This window comes from Canis lupus, chromosome 32 (assembly GCF_003254725.2).
Source record: "Canis lupus dingo isolate Sandy chromosome 32, ASM325472v2, whole genome shotgun sequence".
Classification (NCBI taxonomy): Eukaryota; Metazoa; Chordata; class Mammalia; order Carnivora; family Canidae; genus Canis; species Canis lupus.
Window position 1 is genome coordinate 6,558,199 of NC_064274.1, and position 25,321 is coordinate 6,583,519.

Below are 25,321 nucleotides of genomic sequence, written 5' to 3' on the forward strand. Positions count from 1 at the left end.
AGATTATACTGAAAGCAAATGGCTAAAATTGCAGGGGCCAGCTAGCTTTTCCTCTTTCATGACTGCAGGCTGCCCTGCTAATCTGGTCATTGTACTGCAGAGGTGTGCTTAGGTCACAGGGGAAACAAAGCAGGGGTATAGACAAGAGTGTAAAGCAAAGTGCTGTCGCTGTTGATGAAGACAAAGCAGGTAAAGTATGCATAAACCCCCCCTGCAAGGTCATTGTAAACTTGATTGTGGTAGTTCTATAACAAAGCCAAACACGAGGCATTATTATGCTCATACAAAAAAAATTATTCCACAGAGCAAACTATCTCCTCCACAAAGCAATCTGTGAAAGGCATTTTGATGAGAAATACGTGAATTAAGCAATTGCTGTAAAGACACTTTAATTTCAATAATCTAAACAGACTGCCTTCTGCTCATGGCAGATTTAATAAACATGCACTTTCCAAATCCTTTAATATGTTTGTTCAATGTCATAACATCTACGACGTAGTTATTGTTGTTTGCAGAATTTCCTTATTCTTTTATTTACAATGTCCAGTTTTTTGAGCATCCATCTTGGGGAGCTTGCAAAACATTTACTAAATAATGTATAAATAAAGGAACACCATTAAAATTCCTATGCTATGTATGTCTTGAAGATTAAACTCACATTTCTAGTTAAGAGATGACAGCTACAGCTAATCTTAGAAACATGGTGTCTCTAGAACACATGGAAAAAAAGTTTGGGATTTAATGCATGAGAGCTGAGCCTAAAATTCTTTGATCTGCAAATATCACACAGATGAGCCTACCAATTTTTTTCTTGAAAACTTTAAGTAGGTCAACTTATTAACTGCTACCAGGAATTTATATATTCACATTTGCCTATCTTTTTGATGAACTGTGTTATAATGTCTTGCATTATCAAAAACTTGGGCTTTCATTAAAGCAGATTAAACGAAGAGACAGAAACTACTATTATAAATGAAGAAACAGAACCTACTATTACCATTTAGCTTTGTTATTGTAATGGGTCCAATACTTAAAAAAAAAAAAAGTGTCATTAGTATATTTGGTTCCCAAACAAGACCTTGCAAGTCGGAATAGGTTCACTCAAGGAAAGGCTTCCACCCCAACCGGCTACGTTCTCACATTTGCAGTCAAAATCCTGGCTCACCCGTGATAAAGACGATCTGGCCGGAATAAACCTGACAAAAAAAACCAGCGAAGTGTTTGGGATATTATAAGAAAGCGCTCTGGAGGTAGGGGTGGGCGGAGAATGGGGCGAGTAGACAGAAAGGAAATATGATTTTAAAATGGGAAAAACACTCATTCTCGACTCGATTCATTTAAGGAGGAGAAAAGCACTAAACAAGGTCTTTCTCCATAACCCTGGGGCTAACCGCTTCCTTACTGCGAGGGTGACGGAGCAGCCTCGATACCCCCGCCCCACCCCGCTGCCTGCGCGCAGAGACCCGAAGCCCCGCATCTTTCCAGGTGTGCGCCCGGGAGGGGGAGGGGGGGAGGGGAGGGGGGGGAGGGGGGTTCCGAGCGGAGGGCGGTGCGGCTCCCGGTTCCGAGCCCGCCTGCCCGGGCTCGCGGTCAAGCGAGCAGCGAGTGGCGGGGCGACCCGGGCCGGGCTTGGGGTCGCTTCGGACCGCGGTCCGCCCGAGCGCAAAAGGCCTGCGTATCCGGATGGGGCCGCGGGCGGGACACCTGTCAGGGACGGGACGGGACGCGGCCGCAGAGCCGGAGCCGCAGCCGCAGCCGGCGGGCGGCGCAGGGGCTCGGCGGGCAGCACTACGGCGGCGGCGGGGACCCACCCGCGCGCTGCCGTCCGGGGGCCGGGGGGGGGGTGGGCCCGCGCCCGGGGCGCTCCGAGGGCCGGCGCAGCGCAGAGCGGGGCAGCGCCCCCGCGGCCCGGAGGACCCGCACCCGCCGCGCGAGCCCCGCTGCAGCGCCCGCCGCCCCGGCCTCCGCCCCCGCCTCCCGCCGCCTCCCGCCGCCTCCCTCCGCCTCGGGGCTGGGCGCGGAGCCCGGCCCGCCGCCCCCGCTGCCCCGCGGCCCCGGTGGAGGAGGGGGCGCCGCGCCTACCTGCTCCGGTGCGGCGGGGGCCGCGGTCGCCTCGCGGGGCCGGGACCGGCGGCGGCGGCGGCGGCGGCGGCGGCGAGGAGGGCGCTTCCTTCAGGAAGGGGTGGGACCCGCTCGCCCGCCCGCCCCTCCGCCCGCCCGCCGCGGCCCGCCCCCGACTTATTCTGGGGTCCCCGCCGCGAGGCCCAGCCCCTCGGGGCCGCGGCCGGTGCCGGGGCTGCGGCGGCGCGTGGACCTCGGCGGGCTCCCCCGCAGGGCCCGGGGACCCGCGCGCTCCGCGCTCCTCCCCCCTCGCGCCGCAGAAGCCACGGCGGAACCTGGCTCCTCCGCCTGGCGCCCACCTGCCCACCTGCCCACCTGCCCACCTGCCCGCCCCGCGCCCGCCCCGCGCCCAGGGCTTCGGCCCCGAGCAGCCAGAACCCACGTCCCTGCCCCGGCCTGGGCCCTGCCCGCGCCGCGCGCTCCCCGCGGTTCCCCGTCTCCGGCGGGCGCCGACGCGCCCACCTCCGGCCCCGCACGGAGCAGCCGCCCCAGGCCGTGCCCCCGGCGCCGCTTCCCCTCCTTCCCGCGCCGCGACTAAGTCGGCCACGAGCCCGCGCCCACCGGTGTCCCCCCCCCCCCCCAGCCTGCCGGGGCCCGCGTCCGTGGCCTCCAGCAGCCGGGACGCTGCCGTCTATACCGCGCGCTCCCCGGTGACGTCCACGCCGAACGCAGGCTTGCGCGGCTCCCTCCGTAGGACCTGCTGGGTCGGGTCGACCCGCCTCAGTCAGGACAACTGCCATTCTTTTATCCGGGGGGTGGGAAGGGCCTCGTTTCACCGGTTGCCTCTCGAAGCACAGGGTTCAAATTCTCCCACCCCACGGTTCCAGAAATCTCCCTTCCCCCACGACTCCTGCGGTCACCGCTTGCGTTGGCCTATGTTGATTTACTGTCTTCTCTTAGCCACTAGACTGGGACCCCACCTTCACGAAAGCGAATGTGATCTATCCGGTTAAAACAACGAAAACTTCATTCTAATCTAGAATCTCTTGCAAGTATGTACTAAACGCCCTGGGGTTAGCCTATGTGTATTTTTCTGAGGAGAGTGACTTTTCCGTCCCACTCTCAAGGTGATCTGTGAATCCCTCAAAGTTAAGAACTGCTTGAGTCTCATCCATGAATGAACCCCAGCTCTGATGCGAGGACCTCCCCACTCCATCCCCTCTGTGCCACACATTTCCGTCTGCAATACCCGAAGGAACCCTCTAGCTAGGCCTTCTTCCAGTCCATTCTCTTAAAACCTCTGGACCCAGCCAAACAATCCGTGATCCCTCTGGACACTGTCTGCTCACCAGAATCACCAGTGAAGGCTTTAAAAAAAAGGCAAATGCCTTGTTCCACCTCAGGCCCCCAAGTCAGATGCTGGGGGAGGAGGGGTGGAGACAGAGGGGTGGCATCTGGACATGGGTATTTTTACTTTATTTTAGCCACAGGCGATTCCGACCTGCCCATGACTAAGTCACTGCCTTTCTTGGAAAAAGGATCCCCAATTTATAGAATGTCCTTACCTTTCCATTTCTCCATGGAAAGATTTTTATTTATTTATTTTTTTTATTCATGATAGGCACACAGTGAGAGAGAGAGAGGCAGAGACACAGGCAGAGGGAGAAGCAGGCTCCATGCACCAGGAGCCTGACGTGGGATTCGATCCCGGATCTCCAGGATCATGCCCTGGGCCAAAGGCAGGCGCCAAACCGCTGCGCCACCCAGGGATCCCTCCATGGAAAGATTTTGAATCCCTGCAACTCTGTTTCATTTATCTGAACATTTTCATGTTCACTTAGAGCCAGGCCTACCTCTGCCTGAGAAACCAACTTGAATTTGTGAGGATAGCAGGCTCAGTGCCATTTGTCAGCAGCGCTAAATCACTGCCACCTTCATCTCCAAAAATGTCCATCCAGATAAACCCAAAGTGTGAAATAAATTGTTATTCCTGACAGTGATATTGACGGCTAAAATATCATGTTAAAGTATTGGCGGTGAAGGAGAGCTGGTTGCTGTAAGCAGATCTGTTCATGTCATGGGACTTCTAGAGAACTGATGACAAACAAAACAAAAAGTTTATCTATGCTTTTATCTTTCTTTTACTGCTCTTGGAATCCCACCCATGAAAATGTGCTCACCATGTCCCCAATATGACCTTCCACATTTTAAATCATGTATGGGTGTAAGATCAAACTGCTTTCCTAGAACTGGTTGTCTTCTTGAAAAAGGTACATAAAGATTCATCCTGAATTCTTAAATGATTTGTTGGCAATGTTCCAAAACGCTTCAGGCTTTGAGGAAAGGGCTAAGTACAGAACAAACAGGGTTTGAGGCCTGGCCATCGATGCCAACCACAGACATCGTGGGACAGGATAGAGATCAGTGCATAGAGACATAATCACTCCCCAGGACCACGATGAGGGACCCTGATTCTGACACCGCGCCGCTCCACCAGACCTGGGGACTAACCTCCAGTGAACAAGTGCCCATCTATCCGGGTAGGGGTGATGGTTTTTCTGATACAAGAGATCTTGTTATCTAACTGAAACCACAACAAAACATTTAGAATTAGAAAGAAATTCTATATTTTGCTCATTTCCTTTCTTTTAGGCAGCCAATTTGTGGTTTCTGATTCAAATCACTTCCCTCGTTCAGTTGGATAAAACAGACGGGAAGCGCGACTTATAAATAACACTCCCAGGATTCTGGGATCCTTGCTGCTGGTTGAATCGCGATATATCTTGTTGTAATAAAAATCTCTGTAGAACAAAGTTATGGCCAACCCTTCTCCAACCACCCATAATTCAAGTAACCTCTGACAGACAACAAAACTCTGCAAAGTTTGTTGAAGTGGCGTTTGATCTTTTCCAACATCTACCCATTAAAGAAACTTTATAAGGGTGATGGGAAAGAGAAAGAGAACATATTTGGTAACAGGTTGTTCAGATGGGAGCTATTATTTTATTTCCATTTTGACGGAGGACCCAGATACTAGTTGTGAGCCCCTCTCACATTCCAAGCAAGGCGCAGGACCTTGATGCGGGACTTGCAAATGGGTGTTCCCTTAACGTCTCACTTACCAGGAAGATGTGAAAAGCTTCAGGTGAAGGCTGGTGAGGCTTCTTGGATCCCAGAAGGGTTTCTGTAGAGGAACTGAAATGAAGGTGTTCTAAGAGGTTCCTCCCATGCACCTGCCAGGGGAAGGCTGGAGGGTTTTTTTGTTTTTGTTTTTGTTTTTGTTTTCCCCACCTTAAGTCTGGTGAGAGGTCCTTCAGGCAGAGCTCTCGGAGAGCTTGGGATGCGGCCTCTGCAGTTTGGGGAACGCCATGGGCTGGTGTCTGCCTCATGCATGAGAAATCTAAAGGGCCAGAGTTGGCAAAAGTGGCCTGAACATGGGATAGAGACCACGATAGGGGAAGTCATTTACTCCCACAGAAGAAGAGTCTAAAGAGAGTGAGACAGACAGTGTGGGCTTGACTTTGATCCTACCCAGGAGGCTTGCCTGGAAAGGCAGAGACCTCGGCAGAAAGAAGCCGGAGGTTTGCCTCCAGATGACCGGGGCCCAGAAGAAGAATCTGAGGCAACCAGTCAGAGGCAAAATGAACTTGCCCATGCCAAGGAAATGGGTGGTGAGAGATTCCTCAACAGGATGGTAGTGGTGAGAGTGGTTTTGGCAAACCTATAAAACTGCCCATGAGAGAAAGTGTCACTTGGAAACATCTGCCATGGCCAGAGAAGCTATGCCAGCTAGAGTCCCAAGGCCTTTCTTTCTCTCTCCTTGGGTCTCCTTCGCTCTCTCCCTTTCCCACTTCAACGCTAGAAAACTGAGCAGCCTCATGAGTGAGAAGGAGGGAAGAAGCCCCAGGCCTGGAGAAACACAGAAGAGGTCTACTATTACTCCCCTTTGCCACTAAAGTATGGAGTTTTTTTCTTTATTATGACCCACTCATTACTGATGTAGGACTGTATTTTTGATTAAAAGCAACCAGAGGCCCTTTTTGTTATTTGAGAGTGACCTCAAAAGTCATAAGGCCCACACTAATTCATCTAAGGAGCAGGAAAAGAAGTAGCCCCATACAGCAGAGTCAAATAGGCATGAAGGAGGAGAATAAGGCTGTTTTCTGATTATACCATGAGTCCTGCTGGGTCAGCAATACATTCAGATTTAATGCATTTATGCATCCCACCTTATGCCTTATACCTCAAAACTTCTGAGGATGTCTCATTTTGGCGTCTTACTTGAATTACAAATATGTGATATGTGTCAAGAAATCCCTTCACGTGTATGTAAATTATGACTTAAGTTTACCAACAAGAAACTTAGAAGTGGAAATACTGGATTAAAACATCCAAATGGAGGGATCCCTGGGTGGCGCAGCGGTTTGGCGCCTGCCTTTGGCCCAGGGCGCGATCCTGGAGATCCGGGATCGAGTCCCACGTCGGGCTCCCGGTGCATGGAGCCTGCTTCTCCCTCTGCCTGTGTCTCTGCCTCTCTCTCTCACTGTGTGCCTATCATAAATAAATAAAAATTAAAAAAAAATCCAAATGGATCTCAATGTTGGTTTAACCTTCTATTAAATAGTGGGCTGCCACATTTTCCTCATCTCTAAGTGGCTAGGATTAGATAAAAAGTACCTCCCACTCAGAAAATTCTGTTTTGAAAGGCTACAGCCACATCCAGCATGTCCTAGCTCAAGGACATATTAATTTTTCAGAATCTGCTCCACCAGGCCAGCAGCCCTCAAATCAGCATCTCTGCAGTGCTCTGGAGTGGTAAAAGGGAAAGATTTCCAGCATGTAAACTAATATCTACAGGGGTGCCTTCCTGTGGAGGCTGACATGTGGCGGAGGTTGATATGATCACCTTGGTGACAGTTTCCGTATTATGTACTTGGCAACTGAGATCTGGGAATCCCCAAGTACTTCTCTGTATCCTCTTGAGTGCTAGGTATCATTATCCCATTCTCTTCCTCCAGTGGGAGAACAGAGTTGCAAAGACGTCTGTGTCTGGTATTCAGAGGGAAAACCTTGAATAAACAACAGATTCCATATTTTGAAATTCACTGTGACCCCATTTTCCCTATTTGAACTAAGAGACTGTTGTTTGCTGCAAGAGAATAAGCCAGGAAGTGTGACCAGTTTTTATTTCAATCAATCCCTTCTCTTTTAGACCTTTTGCCAACATGCATTAAGTTTATGGGAGCCATCCATTATTTATCTGATAAAAAATACTTACTAAATCAGAACGCTAAAGATTAATCGCTTTATAGCATGCTAGTCTTTTGTTACAAAAAACTGTTTTTGAGGAATTTAGATCATTCTTTTTAAAAAAGATTTATTTATTTATTTTAGAGATAGCAAGTGAGCCAGTGCAAGCAGGGGGCGGGGTCAGGGGAGAGGAAGAGACTCTCAAGCAGACTCACCACTGAGCACAGAGCCCGACTTGCGGGCTCAATCCCACCACTCTGAGATAATGACCTGAGGCCAAATCAAAAGTCTGATGACAAACCAACTGAGCAACTCAGGCACCCCAGAATTTAGATCATTCTCATTTAGTCTTCTAAAGTTCTAGCCAAGAGATGTTGCTTCAAGCCCTAGGGTTTTGTTGCTCCACTCTGCTGCCTGACCTGGGCTGCCCTAGCCTCTACCCCTAGACCACACTATGACCAGCAGCTAGAGTTAACATGGAACAGAGTTGAGGGCCTCCTGGCTCCTGCTTCAGTGTACACTCTGCACTTGTTGTTAACTCTTTTATCTATTTATTTTTAAAGATTCTATTTACTTATTAGAGAGAGAGAGAGAGATCACGAGCAGGGGGGAAGGGCAGAGGGAGAAGCAGATTCCCCACTGAGCAGGGAGCCTGACTCCAGTACTCGATTCCAGGACCCTGGGATCATGACTTGAGCCGAAGGCAGATGCTTAACCAACTGAGCCACCCAGGCGCCTGACTGTTAACTATTTTAATTATCACCCCTGGATGGGGGCTTAATTTCTTTTCACAGACACACACACACAGACACACACACAAAATCTCACAAAAAAACTCTTTATCTCCTATAATTCCCTCTTGCTCTCTTCCCTCTTAGAATACAAAAGTCCTCATTCTGCTTCCAAGTTTAATTCTACCAGTTGTTATTCTTATTTCTGTCCTCTCCCAAGACTGTCTCTTAAGGGTGTTGTCTAATCTTTCCTTCTCAAGTGCCTATAAACATGGGCATATTTCCTCCATCCTAAAAACACCTTCCATACTTTCACAGTCTAATTCCTATTTCATTATTTCCCTTCCCCTTGATGAGAAATTTCTCAAAAGCATAGTCTCCTGCTACCTCCTCTTTAGTCTGGTCCTTGATGAACTCTCAGCCCCCAAAAATCTGAATTCCACACCCATTATGTCGAAAATGTTCCCTTGTAGATGCATGAGGAATGACCTTTCGGGTACCAAGTTCCACTGCCGGCTAATGGACTTCTGCTTCACCTCCCTGTCCTCTTTGAAATTGACTGGTCCTTCCCATCCTGGCATATAATTGCAATCCCCTGGATTTCCTTCTTCCTCTCTGACTATTTCCTCACATATTCCTTCACAGGAATGCAAGTACGGGAATGTGGTCTTCAATATTCTGCACTTGATCTTCTCTCTTCTAACACTGTGATCTCCCCCTCTGTATAATGTTATTGCTTTCCATATGACTCCCCAAAACATTCATCTGTCATGAGTCTTTATCTGATGAGCCAGCCAGCCAATACCTCCAACTCAAAGCCAAATTCTAGGAACACCTCCTATTTGTAGACCAGCCTGGAATCTTGAATTAGCAACAACTCCTTTTCTCTTTGAGTGATCTCATCTTTACCTGGTAACTAAGTCCTATTTCTTGCTCTACTTATACAAAGTCTTAGGAATCTGTTGCTTTGGGGCAAGGCTTCATCACCCCCAGCAAGCCTGATTGCCTTATTTCCTCTTCCTGCCTCTAATCTCCCCTACTCCAATTCCCTTTCATGCTATTCCCCAGATCTTTTTTTTTTTTAAGATTTTATTTATTTATTCGTGAGAGACAGAGAGAGAGAGAGAGAGAGACTGAGAGAGAGAGAGAGAGAGAGAGAGGCAGAGACACAGGCAGAGAGAGAAGCAGGCTCCATGCAAGGAGCCTGACATGGGACTCGATCCTGGGTGTCCAGGATCAGGCCCTGGGCTGAAAGCAGAGCTAAACCGCTGAGCCAACTGGGGCTGCCCCCCAGATCTTTTAAAACCATTTTAGTTTCTTTCTTTATTTCACCTTTTCAGGGGGATACACGGCCCTATACATGGCCCAATTAAAAAGTGAAAAAAATCCACTTTTGTATAAAGAAAAATTAATAGTCTTCCACTGTCTCTACCTTTTTCCTTCCTATCTCTCAATATTAACAGCCCAGTATAAATCCTTTGGAAACTTTTTCATGCTCATACAAACATCTATTCACATTTTTAACATAAAAATGGAGTCATAGTACCTTAGAACTCTCTTCTCACTTCAAAGTGTATCATGGTCATCTCTCTAAGTCAATAGATATAAAGCTAATTCATTTTAAAGAAAAAAGAATCATAGCTTTATTGAGATGTCATTCACACATCACATAATTTTCCATTTAAAGCGAACAATTCAATGATTTTTAGTGTATTCACAGAGTTGTGCAACCATTACTATGATCAATTGTAGAATGTTTCACCACTTCAAAAAGAACCCTCATATCCATTATCTGTCATTCCCTACTTTCCTCCAGCACCTCTCTCAGCCCCTTGCCACTACTAATCTACTTCCTGTTTCCATGGATTTGTCCATTCTGGATATTTCTTTTTTTTTTCATTCTGGATATTTCAAATAAATAATCATATAAATATGGTTATTGGTGTCTGAATTCTTTCACTTACCATGTTTTCAAGATTCATCCATGTAGCATTTATCAGTACTTACTCTTTTTTAGCTAATTAATATTCCACTGGATGGATATGCCATATTTTATTTATCCATTCATCTGTTGATAGATATTTGGATTGTTTCTACCTTTAACTATTATGAATAATGTTGAAATGAACACTTGTGTATAAGTTTCTTTTTAAAGATTTTATTTATTTATTCATGAGACACACAGAGAGGGAGAGAGAGAGAGAGAGAGAGAGAGAGAGAGGCAGAGACACAGGCAGAGGGAGAAGCAGGCTCCATTCAGGGAGCCTGTTGTGGGACTTGATCCCAGGACCCCAGGATCAGGCCCTGGACTGAAGGCAGGCGCCAAACCGCTGAGCCACCCAGGCTGCTCTGTGTATAAGTTTTTTAAATGTAGATATATTTATAAGTTTCTCTGAGGATACACCTAGGAGTGAAATTTTGTGTCAGGGTAACTATATTTAACCTTTTGAGGAACTGCCACACTGTTTTACAAAGTGACTATACCATTTTACATTACTACCAGTGGTGTATGAGGGTCCCCACTTCTTCACATCTCCCCCAATGATTGTTACTGTGTTTATTTTAAAAATTGGTTTTAAAATTATAGCCATCCTAACATCTAGTTGCCCTGATTGGACCTCCAATGGAAACTGAATAGAAATGGCAAGAGCAGATTTGCTCAATCTTGCTCCAATTGTAGGGGGAAAGCATTCAATTTTTTACCATTGAACATGATGTTGGCTATGGGTTTTGTAAATGATTACTATCAAGTTGAGAATGTTGCCTTCAATTCCTAGTTTGTTGAGTGCTTTGTCATGAAGGGGTGTTGGATTTTGTTCAATCTTTCTTCTCTATTGAGATAATAATAATTTTTGTCCTTTGTTCTATTAATATGATGTATTATATAAATTGAGTTTTTGGGTGTTAAACCTTGCATTGTTGGAATGACAATACACCCACTTGGTCATGGTGTATAATCCTTTGAATATATTTCTGGATTCAGTTTGCTAGAATGTTATTAAAGATTTTGGTATATATTATTCATAAGAGATATTGATTGGTCTGTAGTTATCTTTGCTTGTGATGTCTTTGTCTGGTTTTGGTATCAAGGTAATATTGGCCTCAACAACTGAGTTATTTTTTAACAGTTTATGAAATATTGGTAAGGATTTCTTAATTTGGATGTATCATAATTTATTTAACCAAAGGCCTATTTATATATGCTTAGTTTGTTTCCATTTTTTGCCACTATTACAATGTGTTGGGGTACCTGGCTGGCTCAGTCCAAAGAGCATGTACGTTACTCTTGATCTAAGGGTCATGAGTTTGAGCTCCACATTGGATATAGAGGTTACTTAAATAAATGAACTTTTTAAAACCCCCGAATAATGTGTTGGATATATATGCTTATGTACTTATGCTTATATTTCTGAAAGAAAATCCTATATGTGAGATTTCTGATTCAAAATGTGTATATATTTTAGTTTTTTATAGATATTTCCAGATATCTTTCCAAAAAGATTGAAACAATTTGGACCAGTGCCATCTATGTATGAGAATATCAGCTTTTCTACACTCCACCAATACTAAATGTTATCATTGTTTTAAAATATATTTTAAAAAGATTTTATTTATTTATTCATGAGAGACACAGAGAGAGAGGCAGAGACATAGGCAGAGGGAGAAGCGGGCTCCCCGTGGGGAGTCCAATGAGGGACTCGATCCCAGAACCCCAGGATCATGACCTGAGCCAAAGGCAGATGCTCAATCACTGAGCCACCCAGGTGCCCTTGTTTTTAAATATTTTTTAAAGATTTGTCTATTCATTTTAGAAAGAGAGAGGGAGGGGCAGAGGCAGAGGGAGAGATGATCCCAAGCAAACTCCATGCTGAGTATGAAGCCTGATGCAAGGCTTGATCCCGCAACTCAGAGATCACGACCTGAGCAGGAACCAAGAGTTGGATGCTCAATTGATTACTCTATCCAGGGACCCTTGGTTTTAAATGTTTTCAAATTACCAATTTGATACTTTTCCATTTTCCTCACTTCTATTTTTCTTTTTTTTTAAAGATTTTATTTTATTTTATTTGAGAGAGAGAGAGCATGAAAGAAAGAGAGCAAGGAGAAGGGGCAGAGGGAGAAGCAGACTCCCTGCTGAGCAGGGAGCCCAGTGGGGGACTCAATCCTAGGACCTTGGGATCATGACCTGAGCCGAAGGCAGATGCTTAACCAACTAAGACACCCAGGCTCAGTATGTATTTTTCTGTTAAATAATTTAAAATTTTTAAAATTTATTTTTGACATAAAAATATTTATAATTTTTTAAAAGTCAAATATTTCTCTTCTTTCCTTCCTAAGACCAAAGAGAAATATTCAACCCTAAAGAAAAATTCCCTTCCCTTCCTCCCTTCCTTCCTTCTTTCTTTTCCTTATTGCTTCTTATAGTTTACAGGTTTCCAGTCTTACTGGGGAAGGTCTTTTCCAGTCCAGTTTATACAGACATTTTCCCAGTCTTCTCTGAACATTTCTATTATTTTTTTTGGTTTTTTACTTTTAATTTTCTGATACATTTGAAGTTTTTTATTTATGTTGCAAGGTAGGGTCAAACTTGGTCTCCATCCAGTTTGATTGATAATTATGACAGTACTTTTTTTTAAAGATTTATTTATTTATGATAGACAGAGAGAGAGAGAGAGAGAGAGAGAGGCAGAGACACAGGAGGAGGGAAAAGCAGGCTCCATGCCGGGAGCCGGACGTGGGACTCGATCCCGGGACTTCAGGATCGCGCCCTGGGCCAAAGGCAGGCGCTAAACTGCCGAGCCACCCAGGGTTCCCCAATTATGACAGTACTTTTAATTAAATAAACCATCATTACATTTATCATGGACTAATTTTAATGCCAACCTGGATTTATTTCTGGGTTCTTTGTGCCAATACCATTCCTTTTTGATAATTTTAATAAAGTAAGACAAACTGTTCCTTGCCGTTCTTTTTCACAAATTTCTTCCCTATCCTTAGACAGTTATTTTGTTATATTCCAGTGAATGTTATTAGCTGACTTCTCAGCTTTCCAAACACCCTTTTCCTACTGGGCAGCAGCTATGCAGTTTGGATAGACTGATCCACTCTTGGCCATGGGGTTGGCCTCAATTGGCCTAAGCCAATCGGTTTAATCCTATTTCTCTGGCTCTGGCTCAAGAATTTGTTCTTGGGGGAGTGAGACCTAAATTGGTTTAATTAGAATGGAACTTAGGATTTTTCATTAAAGGTTGAGAGAAATAGCAAATAGCCCTGGTGGCAGCAATCTTGCAACCTGGAGAGAAGCCAGTCTGAGGATGATGCCAACACACCCACTAAATTCCCTTTTCTAAGCTCATTGGAGTCAGGTTTTCTGTTACTGCAATGGAAAGCCCTCTAACTGATATACATGTGGGGTTTTCAAAATTTTTTCTTCTAAAAACTAATATGAAAATGATCTTTCATTAACCCCAAACCCTTCCATTTCTCCACTGGATACAAAACTAGGTTACAACCATTTAACATGACCTTTGGGACTTGCTACAGTCTGATTCTATCCCACTCCCCAGCCTTGTTTCCCATTACATTGTCCTTCCCCGCCAGCGCATCACATTAAGTCCACCTCCAATGCATATCCCCATCCCCATGCCTCTACTGGCATTCTTGTATGTTCAGCATTATCTTAAAGATGTGTACAGATTTTGCCATTCAATCCCCAAACACGTATTGAATGCCTACTTCTATGGGAATAGCCTGTGCAAAGCACTGGGGACACAAATATGAGTGAAAGACAAATGCTGCTTTAAAGGACCTACTGTGTGATGGGAGAGTCAGACTCATTAACCAGAGGGCTTCAACGTGGTGTGAGGAATGTTCTCAGAGTCAGCAGTACAATGCTTTGTATACGGTAATGATGAATCAGTATTTGTTAAACAGAATGGGAATTAAGGCCACCTTAACGCAGACATGTATTCTAGATCCTTATAGTTGCATATACCCAAAGAAAAATTAGTGCATTTGAAGGAACAAAACTGTGCAGAAAAATAAACATACTAAATGAGTACAAAATTTTAACAAAGTATAGTCATTTACAACTCTTTCCTTGTGATGTCTTTGTGAGGTTTTGGTATCAAGGTAATACTGGCCTCAAAAAAGGCGAGTTGAGCTGTCATTTTTTAAAAGATTTGATTTATTTATTCATGAGAGACAGATAGAGAAAGAGAGGCAGAGGGAGAGGGAGAAGCAGGCCACAGGGAGCCCGACACAGGACTCAATCCCAGGACCCTGGGATCATGACCTGAGCCGAAGGCAGATGCTCAACCAACTGAGCCACTCATGAGCTAAGTTATTTTTTAACAACTTTATGATATTCCATGATTTGCCAGTACCAGCTCCCCTGCTCCACACACACTGTGGGACTGGGGCAGGCCCCAGGCTGCTGAAGATGAAGTGAGATGAGTGGAACCAATGGATCAAGAAAGAAGTGAGCTGTGGACACATGCACTCAGGATAGAGCCTGGGCCAGTGAAAAGATGGCTTCAGCTTGGTTCATCTTTAGCACCTCAGTCACCTTAGATACCCCAGCATCTTCGCACAGTTCCTGACACATACATACTGTAGGCACTCAGTTAGTGCTCACTGAGTTGTAAACACGCCCATCTTCCCCTCTTAAAAAGCCCTATCTTATCTCCAAGCTATTTGTTACCTTCTTCCCCATCTCTTCCTGGCTGTTTCTCCTTCAAGGCTGCATCTACCTTCAATGGAACTACGGCAACCTGTGAGAGAAGGTGGGCTGGGCCTGTTAGCAAGAAGCTGATCCACCCAGGAATTCCAAACTCTCCTGGGGCCTGTCTCCTAGGACAAAGTGAATAACAAATCTCTGGACTGTGTATTTCTGAACTGGTCCCTGAGAACCAGGGCCTGCAGTATCAGACCACAGCCCCCGCTGCGTGAGTCTGTCCAATCTTTATATGCAGCTCGGCACTGCACATACACAGTTAATTATCTTCCTCACCTTTTTGCTCCTTCAAATCCACTAATTGAAAGCTAGGCATCCAACACTACCACCTGGCCATCTCAGCCCCTGGCCTCCGCAGATTCCCCGTCTCCCCTCAGGCTGTGCCTTCAAGCCTGCAGAGCTCTGAGCCTCCAAAAGGCAGGCTGGCCAGATCCTTCCCCACGGGGGTTTGGGGGTAGGGTGCTGGCTGAACCTCCCCTTGGCTGCCCTTTGTTAACAGCTTCCATTACTCTAGATACAGTATGTGAAAATAACAGAACTCTCCTCGTTTTAAAGCGTCTTCAATGTTGCACTGGCTTAGTCTGCTCTCCCCCTGACTGTGAGTTGTTAGTGAGTTAAAGTTCGGGATTCACAAGCACGACTTTCTGAGAGGCCATCTTGCATTACAAATAGGCATGACAGGCTCCCAAGTGCTGGGTGAGAAGGAGGCCCCTGCAGGAGGCAAATCAAGTCAATTCAATTAAACTCTACCCAGCAACCTCCTGTCAGGGAACATACAAATCAAGCAACAGTACAAGTTGGTTCTTAAGCCATCAAGCTGGTTGTGTCACCTTGGGCTAGCCAAATTCTCTGGGTCTTACCTGCAAATTAAAGTCTTGGACCTTAAATGATCTAGCTCTCACAGACTATGATTTCAGACATAGGGTCATACATGCAGCATGGAGCTGAGGCCAGTCACTGTGGGATACCCTGTCCTTCCCCATTAATAGATTTGCACAGACGAAACCTGATTAAAAATCACACCAAGAGCAGTCTTAGGTAATTAATTAAAAATTCTAACACTAAAAGGGGAGGGAGCATCACTGGTTGCCAAACAAAAGACTGTCAACGGTCCTTGTCGGCAGAAGGGTGGGTCAGGCTTGGGCTTTGGTTTAGCTGCAAATGGTTGGGCTGCTCCGGCCTTCTTCCCAACCATTGCCATCCTATGGCCTCACGTGAGGGAGTTCAGGGAGACTAGTTTGCAGAGTATAGCAATGGAATCAATTTCTATTCTATAAGGGCAGCTCTACCTTTCTTTCTGTTGTATATATATATGCATGTGTCTCCTTAATACTTGAAAGACAATATTAATTAATGCAATCTCCCCCTTATCTTATGGAATTCTTCCTCACTTACTCCATCTAACTCCATCTAAGACAGTTGGGGTGTGCTCTATCTCAGCACCTGTTTCTTTCCTTTGCAACACTTATTACAATCTGTAATGATCTTGTTTATTTATTTATTAACTTATAAATTGTTGGTTTCTCCTTTCAGAATCTAAGCTCAGCAAGATCACGATGCAGTCTATCTTGTTCATGGTTTTATCCAAGTGTCTAGCTCACTGCTTGGCACATATTAATTATTCAATAAGTATTTGTGGAATAAGAGACATGCCAAGATAACATATTTTCATGTAACCACACACATACATAAGAAAATCATTCATTAGTGCGTATTATGTGCCAGGCTTTGTTCTAGGCACTTTACATGGGTTAACACATTTAGTTCTCACATAACTGTATGAAGTAGGTGTCATCATTATCCCCAGTTAACAGTGAAGTAAACAGAGGCACAAAGTGGATAATTAACTCACCTAAGGTCACACAGTGAGCTGAGTTGGGCTGGAACTGAATCCCAGCAATCTCTCTCCAGAGTCTGTGTTCTTAACCATTATGCTGTCAAAACCCTGAACAAATAATAAAATATTTAGCACATTTTGAGTCTTCACTCTTGGCTGCTCACCTGATAATCTATCTCAGCCTTCTGCACCTTTTTCTTGCTAACAGAACCTCTCTTTGGTTCAGAAAGTCAATGTGGCCAATCTCAGCACTGAGCCAATCTTGATAACTCCATGTCCATTTCCTATTTGCTCACATCCTCAGCCTCTTTTGCATATAGTAGGCATGTGCCCTCATTCTGGCCAATGAGAAACCAGAAATCAATTGAGGGATTTTTCTCTTAAAAAGAGCCCAGCAGGGAAAAAAAAAAAAAAAAAAAAAAAAAGAGCCCAGCAGGGGCTAAGAGCTCACTGATGCCATTTTTCTTCTTGCTCTGTATGTGGAGTTGTAAAGGCTGTCTGAGGATCATGAAAGGATGGATATGAGAACAAAATGCAGACCTGCTCAGGATGGTAAACTAAAAACAGAGTAAAAACACAAGTCTGGGGGCACCTGAGTGGCTCAGCAGTTGAGCATCTGCCTTTGACTCAGGTTGTGATCCCGAGGTTCTGGGATGGAGTCCCGCATCAGGCCCCCCACCAGAAGCCTTCTTCATCCTCTGCCTCTCTCTGTGTCTCTCATGAATTAAAAAAAAAAAAAAAGCTTAAAGAAAAATCACGGGTCTGATGACATCGTGGAGCTGTTGAGTCTGGGAATCACTTATTTCAACTTCTTAATATAAGGGTTAATTAAATATCTGTATGTAACTGTTTTTTTAAAAAAAAGCTTTATTGAGGTACAATTTAATTTAGGCGCCATTAAATGCACCCATGTTAAACATACACTTTTAGTAAATTTACAGAGTTGTGCAGTCACCACTACCATCCAGTTTTAGAACATTTCCATCACCCCATAAAGATTCTTTGTGCCTGTTTGCAGCCAATCCCCATTCGTACATCTCTAGGTAAGTACTAATTTGCTTTCTGTCTCCATAGATTTGCCTTTTCTGGACATTTCATAAACACCTTTTTTTTTTAGCTGAAATTATTCCTAATTGCTATTCATAGCATATGACTATGCAACTGGTAATGGAACCCACACTCAGGTGACAGCAAAATGAAAGAAACAGGATGGCCAAAATGTAGAGTAAGGGAAAAAGCCCTCGACCAGGAGATCACATTTTGGTGCCAGCTCTTTTCCTAACCAGCTGTGTACCTTCAGTAAGTTTTTAAACTTCTCTGAGCTGATTTTTCTCAATCATGAAATGGGAAAATCCCAGTGAATGGCTTTTAAGTTCCCTTCTAGATCTCAGGTTCTAAACATTTTTCTTAAGAAATAAAGGCAGTATTTGAGTTATTTCAGAAAAAAAAATCTGTTTCATTCAACAAAAACTGATTAAGACAATTCCATTCTTTATTCATCTAAACAGGCATGTTAAGGTAGATAACTGTACTAAATGGGAGAACTGAGGAATGTTATGAAATATCTGTCAAAGAAAGGGATCAATATTGGGCAGGAAGGTTGTATGGAAAAGAAAATGAATGAGTTGTTACAAAAGGTCATGTTTGTTTGGACCTCTTGTCAGAAATAAAGGTGAAGGATGCCTAGAACATGTTCTATGTATGGTACATATGAATGCCTACCCATGAATATTTCTTTTGCAAAAGGGATGCTATGAGTTGGAGAGTGTTATCTCATGATTGTAGAGAAATAGGATCATATTTACCCTTAAAAGTGTATATGTTATTTTCCATTTTTTAAAGAAGCTCTACACCCAATGTGGAGCTTGAACTGACAAGAGGTCCAAGCAAGTATGAGTCTTTTTCAAGATCAAGAGTCACATGCTCTACTGACTGGGCCAGCCAGGTGCCCCTGTTATTGTCAAAATTTTTTTTTATGATAGTCACACAGAGAGAGAGAGAGAGAGAGGCAGAGACACAGGCAGAGGGAGAAGCAGGCTCCATGCACCGGGAGCCCAAAGTGGGATTCGATCCCAGGTCTCCAGGATCGCGCCCTGGGCCAAAGGCAGGCACCAAACCGCTGCGCCACCCAGGGATCCCTATTGTCAATTTTTTTTTTCCTATTGTCAATTTTTAAAAGGTGCAATAATGTTATTATGGTTACAGATTTTTTTTTTTTTAAAAAAAACAAGAGTCCTCTAGGGGTGATGGGACTATTCTGTATCCTGAATGTAATGATGATTACATGAATCTATCCATATGTTAAAACTTATGAAACTAAACACACAGCAAAAGGGAAGTTTTACTGTATGTAAATTCAAAGATTAAAATTTTAAAAAGAGTCCTTACCTTTTAGAGACACATGTTGAAACATTCATGGGTGAAATGATACAAAATCTAGTATTTGCTTCAAATATGGGAGGGAGGGAAATGGTGGGGTGTCGATGAAACAAGATTGGCACCCCATGAGTTGATAATTGTTGAAACTGGGTTCATTATACTCTGCAGGATTCATTATGCTCTCTTCTCTCTTTCTGTTTATGTTCAAAGATTTTCATCATAAAAAATGAAAAATAAAAAGCATTGGTGGGCAACAATAAGGTTTCTTCCTGCTTTCATTACATGCTTAACAGAAGCTTATTTCTGATTTCCAGACTGGTGGCTCTCCCAAAGGGAAGGAGTTGTCTACACAGATGAAATGACAGGGAAAATACATCATCTTTCTATATAATTTATGCACATTTCATGATACGAGAAATTATTTTTATGTATATAATCCAGCTGAGCTAATTACATTTTAAAAGTTATCTTTATATCAAATGGGAAACTAATAGCTACCATCTATTGAGCACCTGCTTATGATAGTCAGCAAAACAATCCTTCGAATAAATTATCTTAAATCTTTACACCTCCCCCAGAAGATGTTATTCCCATTTTACAAAAGAGAAAACCAAGGTTTAGGGAGGACAGACTACGTATCTAGCATAGTACAATTGGAATGCAAATTCTGACCTAATTCCAGAGACTGCCTCATATCCAATGGACAGTAGGACTTCTGGAGCTGATACTCTTCTGAGTGGGATAGCTTTTTCAAGTTCTGTGCCACTTCCACCTGTTTCTCTTCTAGGATCTGGCGCCTATAACCTTCTTCAGAGGACTCCTGAGAGCTACTGGGTCAGCTTTACCCCAGCCCAGAGAGCCAAAAGTGCACAGAGCTTATATCCCCTTAAAGTGGTGCAAAGTTAGTGGTTCACTGCTCAGGGTACCAAAGTCTCTTGCTCTGATGGAGATAAACTCTGAGAAGCAGAACAGGCACCTGAAATCGCACACTTGCTCAGTGTCTCCCACTTCCCTGCCTTGCTTCCCCCCATCCCTCACTGGCTTTCCCTGGGAATGTTTGTTTAATAAGTCACTTGCTCATGATCCCCTCATGTCAGGGGCAACTTCTTGGGAGGCCAACCAAAGACAACTGCTTTTTCCTATTTCGATGCAGTTTCATTGCTAATAATTCCTTACCTAGGAAGCATTTATGAGAATGGTTATGTGTTTGCACATAGGTAAAGTCATAGATACTTAAATATTTATGTATGCAATCACTGCAGTAACTGGAAATAGGTCAAAGAAGCAGGGACAGGTATTACTTCTATAAAGATCACAGTGGCCTGTAATAAAAAGCTAAGGAATGTGCTCTCCTCTGCCACTTGTAACAGAGTTATATTAGAATGCGCTTCCAAATTGTGATCCATACCATTTGATGAACCAATACTGCTTTATCCCAGAAAGGTGGGAATAAGTGTTGGGAAGAGAGTCTGATAGTATGGGTTGAAGAGGAAAGAGAGGATGCTTTGAAAAGACTTAAAATCAGGTTGTAAATGCTTTAAAAACAACACAAGACTTTCCTGTGAGCCCCTTGCTGGAAAACAGATATTGCATTTATACAGAACAGAGCCCAATGTGTTGCATCCCCACTGAGAAAAGGATTTCAGTTTGGAAAGGATTCTTCTAGCCATCATGTTGTGTTATCCACAGGAAATGTGGTTCCATATCTAAACTGGGGGATTAGTAGTTCAGCTTCATGACTTTGCAGTTCTGTGAGGCTGCAAGTTACTTCACGTCTTGGATCTTCTATTTCCTATCCTGTAAAATGGGACAGCAATAACAACCAGCCCATATTGTTGTCTTGAGAGTTGTATACATGATATGAATTCAATGAATGATCATTATTACTATTAGGGGAGCTGTAAATATTCTTCTTGGAATGTCTTTAGTAATGACATGGGGCTGGAGAGGTTGCAAGGCATGTTTGTTCACTGCTAGGGGCACTGCTAGGGGCACCTTCTTTAGAAAGAAATATGTCAAAGGGCACCTGGGTGGTTCAGTTAGTGAAGCGTCTGCCTTCAGCTCAGGGTCCTGGGATCAAGCCCTGAGTCAGGCTCCCTGCTCAGTGAGAAATCTGATTCCCATCTCCCTCTGCCCCTCCAGCCTACTCATCTTCTCTCTCTCTCTCTCAAATAAATAAATAAAATATTTTAAATAAAGAAATCTAGCAAATCAAATACCCCTAGACAAAGTCAGAGCTTCCACAGCAATTTGTCCTCTATGATATATTGCTTTACCATGGGATATTCTGATTTTTCTGCTAACATGTCTCGCCCCATCACCATAAAGAGAACTCTTTGAGTGCCCTGGAAAATAGTTATGATGAATTGTTATGTGAAAAAGAAAAAAATTATCTAAATGATCATTATAACCCTGTAAAAATTATATGGATGCATACAAATAAGCACTAGAAGGGGATGCGGACATTTGAAAACAGGTTATTTTATTGCAGTGATGAACCTATGGATATTTTAAAAAAGATTTTATTTATTTGAGAGAGAGAGAGAGAGAGAGAGAGAGAGAGAGATAGCATAGGACGGGGGAAGGGCCAAGGGAGGGAAGAAGGAGAAGCTGACTCCCCGCTGAGCAAGGAGCCCATCTTGAGGCTCAATCAGGACCTTGGGATCAGGACCTGAGCTGAAGACAGACTCTAACCTGACTGAGCCAGTCACGCCCCCCAATTAAAAAAAATAGCTTTCCATTAGTATTGCTATAATACTGTGTGTACATGTGAAGTTAAACAATATTTTTAAACTAAAAAAAGTAGGGGACCTTCCACTGTGTAACTATCTCAGGTTTTCACAAAACAATGGCTCTCAAGGTCCACTATGGCCAAGAGTTTGGTATTTTCCAGCTCCTAGGACCACACTCTGAGACTCCTGGGACAGCTCAGTAGCAATTGCTTATGTGTAACATCTATGCTGTCAAAATCCAGTCGAAAAGTGGTTACAATAAGGTAGAGTCTGGAGCTTGGTACCATCCTAGGGAAGCCTTGTGAAAGCATTGACCCCTAATTCTAAAAGTACTATTTAAACATTTATGGAATATCTGCTATGTGCCAGTGACTCTCCTAAGTGCTGGGGATGCAGAAGATGAACAGGACAATATTCTTGCCCTCAAGGGAGTTCAAAGCCTGACCCAGGGAGGGGAAACAGCAAGAAAACAACTATACTATAATATGGTAAATGCCAAGATAGTGCTGCATGAAATAGGTGCTATGGGATGGTTAATTAGGGCGTGTTGGGACAAAGATTAGGAATGACTTTTAAAGTGGCTGAGGTCAAGAAGAGCTCATTATAAGGGCGTGAAGAAATATCATTGAACCAAGAGGAAGTGTATCCTGGCCCCTCAAGATGCAGGAATCACAATTCCTAGATATCAAATACCTTAGGAAGTAAGGTGCCTGGCTGGCTCAGTCCATGGAGGGTGTGACTCTTGATCTCAGGGTTGTGAGTTCTAGGCCCATGTTGGGTATAGAAATTGCATAAAATTAAAATTAAAACAAACTAACTGGGCAGCCCCAGTGGCGCAGCGGTTTAGTGCTGCCTGCAGCCTGGGGTGTGATCCTGGAGACCCGGGATTGAGTCCCACGTCGGGCTCCCTGCATGGAGCCTGCTTCTCTCTCTGCCTGTGTCTCTGCCTCTCTTTCGCTCTCTCTGAATAAATAAATAAATAAATAAATAAATAAATAATAAATAAATAAATAAATCTTAAAAAAAAAATAAAACAAACTAACTAACGGGGGCCCCTGGGTGGCTCAGTCAGTTAAGCATCTGCCTTTGGGTCAGGTCATGATCCTGGGGTCCTGGGCTCAAGCTCTGCATGGGGCTCCCTGCTCAGCAGGGAGCCTGCTTTTCCTCTTCCCTCTGCCTCTTCCCTCTCCCCCACTCATGGTCTCTCTCTCTTTCTCTCTCTCTCAAATGAATAAATAAAATCTTTAATTATTAGCTACTAGAGTAGCTAATAGTTTCGCCATCTCTCTCTCTCATCTCCACTTCTTTGACACTTGTATTCTCTCTTGCAATAGATTACTAATCCCATTGCTCTGTTTTCACATGGTTCACCATGGCTTCCCTAGGATGGTAGCAAGCTCCAGACTCTATATGACATTCAGATCCAATACTTAGCAGTTAATAAGAGTCACTGGGTTCTAATCCAAATTTCTGAGAAAGCGAGTATGTTAGGTGAGTCTTGAGTCAGTTCCATATATGTCGTTGGGAGCAGAGTCATGAAGTCCATTGTCCGTTTACTCGGAAAGGGCCTTGGGGACAGACTTGCTGGCAAGGGGGCATTATGAAAGCAGGCAGGTTCGCTGACATTTCACCTTGGTGGGACTAGGACACTGTGATCAGGAAGGAGGTTGTGAGTTGAGTTTGGGGGTAACAGTGAAGGTTAGACTAGAATAAGATGTGGATTTCAAATATAATTAGGAGGTAGAGCCGATAAACTTGATTGGATAATAGAAGGAGGTTGTAAATTGAATCTCAGTCTAACACACAATTGCCTTAGCTCATCATATTTGTTAAGAAACCTTTTAGGGTGCTTGGGTGGATGGTTAAGGGTCTGACTCTTGATTTCTGCTCAGGTCGTGATCTCAGGGTCCTGGGATAGAGCCAGGTGTCAGGCTCCGGGCTCAGTGTGGAGTCTGCTTGAGATTCTCTCCTTCTCCCTTTCTGGCCTTTTCCCCACTCACATGCTCTCTCTCTCTCTAAAATAAATAAATAAAATCTTTAAAAAAATAAACCTTTCAAACTTCACTGTCCTTGGAATGATCAAGGTTTTTTCTACATACAAACCCAGGGAAGTCTCACCTACTTCAGCAACCATCCCTTGTGTTCATCACTCACCCCGACTGCACTAAGAGCAGAGTTATGGAAAAGAGTGTGATTCCTCAGAGGAATTTGAGAATTCCGTGTGTAGTCTAAGCTTTTTGCCACATAACGTATTCCAAGTCCTCACGCACGCGTGCGTGCGCACACACGCACACACACACACACTGATGCATGAATGCAGCCCAAGAACTTCTACGGAATGATACAGGGCATTACAGAGCATTTCTGCCTGGTTATGCTTCTTTTATTTGTTTTGCATAATGTATGAAATAAATTCACTGCTCTATTAGTTGGAGAGAATTATAGCCAGCATATGTGGTGTGTTATACTCTGTATATATGTAAATATAGCCCATTCATAAATATGGTGATTGTATGCATATGCGTGTTTAAAGCTAGCTTTTTAAATTTTCTTAAACAGAGGATCTGTCAGCTTACAAATCCTTATTTATGTTTTGCACATTGTCCTTTCCATTCCCTCTGCCATCTGCCTAATTCAGGACATTAGCAACTCATCTTGAGTTTTTCTGGCAGCTTCCTAACTGTCTATTCCATCCACGACAACCAAATTTAGCATCTTTAGTGTCACGTGCACGATGACACTACTCCCTGTTCACAAACCTTCCATGTTTCCCTATTACCTACCAAATAAAGTCCAAAGTCTATGTCCTAGCATGAAATGTCAGTAGAATTAGTATCTACCAACCTTACAGGCTGCTTTGTTTCTCCTCCATGCTGCAGCGAAATTCAACTGCTTGAATACTAGATTCCTAAATGCACATGGATATTTTCAATAAGTATATACTTTTCCTTTTGCCTGGAATAACTACTTTTTGCTTTCCTCTTCTCTCATGAACAAGCTAATTCCATGTCTTCTACTGCATCTTTGCTAATAAATTCAGAAGGAAGTGATTCCTCTGCACCCCCAGAATATATAGCATGTACTTTCCCCCCATCATATATGTATATTTCAGTACATGTGGTCGCTTCTTCTAGATGGCATTGCATGCACTCTTTCAGGCTTCTCTGTCTTTGCATATACTATGATTCTCTCACCAACCCTCCTCCCCTGCCTAACTAACACAAGCTAACTCTTGTGTCATTCAGTCGCTTCAAACAACACAACCCAAACTTGGTTCTTTTTAAGGAATTTATTGGAATGGCTTTGGGGGAACGCACAGAATAATAGGAGGCTAGGGAACCAAGATTGGAATACAGATAGGAACAAGGGACCCAAGAGACCAAGAGCAAGAGACCTGCCACCACTCCTGCCATTGGCCACAATGGTCCTCACCACTGCACCTTCTCACATCTGCCATGGATGAGATCTGCCCATCCTGTCTTCGATCCTCTAGTACCAGGTTCAATATCCTGGGCAAGGAGTCTGACAGGTGAAACCCAGGTTGTGCACTCATGCCCCTGGAAAAGGAAAGAAGTATAAACAGAGCCTCTTACCT

At 43.9% G+C, this 25,321-nt stretch overlaps 2 protein-coding genes across 6 annotated transcripts in view; one reads left to right on the forward strand and one right to left on the reverse strand.

The window, feature by feature from the left end:
• Nucleotides 1–3,712, forward strand: part of LOC112646486 (uncharacterized) — a 264,641-nt gene extending 260,929 nt beyond the window's left edge. The window contains exon 9 of the mRNA XM_049105001.1: nucleotides 3,683–3,712. The gene's annotated coding sequence lies outside the window, so the exon portion shown is untranslated. The remainder of the gene's footprint in view (nucleotides 1–3,682) is intronic.
• Nucleotides 1–16,895, reverse strand: part of TMEM150C (transmembrane protein 150C) — an 89,731-nt gene extending 72,836 nt beyond the window's left edge. The window contains exons 1-2 of one of the 5 annotated variants that reach the window (XM_025426264.3): nucleotides 16,631–16,849; nucleotides 5,184–5,256 (exon numbers count right to left, since the gene is read on the reverse strand). The gene's annotated coding sequence lies outside the window, so the exon portion shown is untranslated. Of the gene's footprint in view, nucleotides 1–1,165; nucleotides 1,197–2,082; nucleotides 2,190–5,183; nucleotides 5,257–16,630 lie in introns of those variants that run through there. The other 4 variants (XM_025426273.3, XM_025426281.3, XM_025426253.3 and 1 more) reach the window with 4 other exon arrangements.
• Between the last annotated feature and the right edge of the window lie 8,426 nt (nucleotides 16,896–25,321).